We start from the raw sequence: 3,515 nt of genomic DNA on the forward strand, positions 1-3,515 counted from the left end.
CAACAATTGGGTACCTTCACTGGAGGATGGCCAATGGTGTCCAGAAAACCTCTGTTAGCTGGGAAGGCACGTGGCTGGTGTCTGCTCCAGAGTTCTGGTTTCAAAATGGCTTTCTCCCAGGACTTTTCTCTCTAGACTGCAGTTCCTCAAAAATGTCACGATTGGTTGTTCTTGGAGCATTTGTCCTCTCTTAGCTTCTCTGGAGCAAAAATCTGCTTTCAGTGGCTGTCTTCAAACTGTCTCTCATCTGCAGCTCCTCACTCAGCTCCTGTGCATTCTCCAAAGTGTCCCTCTGGGCTGTAGGAAGCCCGCTCCTTCTGTCTGAGCTTATATAGTGCTCCAGTAAACTAATCAAGGCTTATGCTGAATGGGCGGAGCCACACCTCCATGGAAATTATCCAATGAAAATCTCACCCACAGTTGAGTGATCACATCTCCATGGAAACATCCAATCAAAAGTCTCCAACCCAATCAACACCAATACATTTCCTGCATCAAAGATAATGGCATTTTGGGGGACATAATACAGCCAAACCAGCACACCATACTTTGAAATTTGCTCTATAATTACTTGTTAAACTGTATTTTGAAATTTATCACTTTTCTGTATATATGTTATATTTCACAATAAAAACTGTTTACAACAAAACATAATGAAGAGGCTAAATTCCCCCCACCATCATTCTCACCCCACTCACCCTTTATATAGGAGTGAAATCACTGGGGAAAGTGAAGTTGTGGGTTGTTGATGGGGCTGCCTTCTGAATAGCTGTTGAGAGCATTGTACATGGCATCTAACTTCATCCGGGAGTTGTGCAAAGAAAAAGTTTACAGGGTTGTTTTTTTTTTTTTTTTTAGCTGAATTAAGTTCTTTTAATAGATTGCATATATAGATGTTCAGCCACACTCTTCAGTCTACTTTTTTAAAAGTAGACCTTTATATCCAATTTACATGCTTCAGATAAAATAGCCTTTCTTATTTGTAACAGTATGGACTTGTATCCAAACTTCCACTGGAACACTAAGAGTTAAGAAAAAAACATAGGACACAGAGGAAGTTGCCATTTTTTAGCAGCAACGAAATTATCATTAACCCCTTTTACATACCGAATTCAAGTCACTATCCAGAGGTGAGTTAACCACAAAGTCACCAGGTACAAAATTGCTATTTCATTTTTAAATTAACTTGAAATGTCCCTTGACCCCCATCCTATTACATCACTTCTTTTTATAAACAGCAAACATGTTGCTATTTTATACATGGTTAGCAGACTTGTTTCAGTATGGAAGTACTAATTCACTTACATATTTCAAAATCAGTTACGTAGTGCTACAATAAATGTCCAATCTACATAGGAACAATCTTTGATGAGTGAAAATGATTAAGTTTGAATAGGGCTATCAGATTACCTTATCTTATTTACATATAAAGAATAGATACCCAATGGTAAGGAAGAGACAAAAATTGGACAAATACTCATAGGTGAAAACATTACATCTACCTTTGAGCTTATACTGTAAATGAGACATTTTAAATAGTCCTGTAGCCCATGTCTATTTTTTTCCTCAGAAAAAGAAAATCTGCCTTCATGATATTTCCCCTTGTTTGTAGATTTCTACAGTGTCATTTGAAGCTTCAGAGTTGGGATCTTACTTTCTTCAAAAAATAAAGAAAATACCCCCCAAGTCACCCTCCTTCCCCCAACAAAATCCCTGTGGTATGTTTTCCAGTGCCATGTTGCATGGTCAAGTCCCCCCTCCTGGCTTTTTTTGTCCAATCTGTTGATCAGTTAGCTTAGAGTAAATAACATGAACCAGTTCTGGAACCACTACTAGGAGGATCACAAGCTGTTCACTATAATCACACAGCAGGAAAGAAAGTGGTAATTCATCGCTGGTGCTGGGCCTCCAAAATTGAAAGAACTTGGCACAACTGGAGCACTGAATGTGTAACCCTCATGCTTTTCAATCATTTTGGATTCATGGGCCACTCTACTTTGATCTGCCAGAGTTGCTATATCCTATATCTGTTGTCTTGTTCTTCATTAAGACCATGAGTCAGAGCCTGATACCATACAGGATTACAACTGTGAATAGTTTGAAATAAAGCGTTAAATATCTGATACTCATCAACAAGCTTATCTTCATCATCAGTGGGTTATGGAATAGCCTTCTAGAGCAGTCTTCTCAGCATCATCTTCTTCCCAATCTTCATCATCTCCATCCTCACCTGCTTGTTTAGCTAGAATCTCCAAATATTCTTGCCCATCTTCATCAATGTCATCTTCATCACTACCTAGTTCCTCTGTTTCATTATCTTCAGCTTCATCATCATCACTGTCATTCTCATGTTTGGCATGGCAGGCATAAACAGGGTATTTTTAAGAAATGGTATTTTTTAATGTGCAACCTCTTGTCTATATAATATCCTGGGTTCAACACTTCCTTGTCATCCAAACAACTTTGGATGCCAGTTGAATAAACCCATAGGGTCCAAGGTTTGAATTGGCCAAACTGCCACTTGTAGCATCTCTGCCCCTCCTGCTTCCTGCCCATGTCTGCATCCACTTTGGTGTGAATTGAACCTCCTTGAAAAGGAAGGTCTACAATGGACACACTCACATTTAACCAAACCACAGCACACACTTCCTGGGGAATACATGTCTCAGAGTGCAGCCTTTTTTTCCATTAAAAGAACTGAACTTTGAAAGCCCCAACTCATCCATTTTCTAGTACTGCTATGGAACAGGAAGATGAAAACCACATACCATCCCTGCCCCAGTTTGCAAAGGAGGGTAGCTCTTAGCTAAGACTTTAATTGAACACTTACTGGCAATTTCAAAGCTTCAGTTGGTCTTTGCAGAACTAAGGGAACAGTTAATAAGAGGTAGTGCCATTTCCTACGCCTGGCAGACCCAGGGGCACAGTCTGATGGGGGAGGTGGAGAGAAAAGAAAGGAACCAGCCATCTTGCACATGATAATGTGAAGTTAAACCCACTGAGGAGTTGTGGTCTTGAAAATTAAGGAGTGCAAAGGAAAATGTTACTCTGCCTCCTTGTGGGTTTAAACGTCTCAGAAAATTATCATTCATCCTTGGAGAAAGAAAGAGAGAATATGAGGGAGAGACCGTCTATGCAGTCACATGCCCTTCCATCTGCTTCCACCACTGCTCGCTGGAAAAGGCGAAGGATGAAGAGCTATGCCTGCAAAATACGTGGATGGGAAGAAGACCTAGAAGGAAAAGCTCATCCTGGGCATCTCTTTAGGACCCGGAATGCCAAAAGCCACTTGTACCACCCATCTGGAGACCCCTTCAGGGCATTCTCATAAAAGGAGCTTCTCAGATACAAAGGAGAGGGACTGAGCCTGGGTGAGACAAGTCCCTTGGGGAGGTGACAGAGTTTTTAAAAGGGGGAGTGCAGAGTACCATGGATAAGGTTAAAGAGATGTTGGTAAGCCCTTTTAAGGCAAGAACAAGACACAGATGCCTGCTCCTATCTCTTCCACCCAACCT

The 3,515-nt window shown here is 40.9% G+C and overlaps 1 pseudogene; it reads right to left on the reverse strand.

Annotated features, from left to right (window-relative positions):
• Positions 1–1,841: 1,841 nt before the first annotated feature.
• LOC119515251 lies at positions 1,842–2,369 on the reverse strand (annotated as a pseudogene).
• Positions 2,370–3,515: the final 1,146 nt, after the last annotated feature.

Source organism: Choloepus didactylus, chromosome 19 (genome assembly GCF_015220235.1).
Source record: "Choloepus didactylus isolate mChoDid1 chromosome 19, mChoDid1.pri, whole genome shotgun sequence".
In the NCBI taxonomy this organism is placed as follows: Eukaryota; Metazoa; Chordata; class Mammalia; order Pilosa; family Megalonychidae; genus Choloepus; species Choloepus didactylus.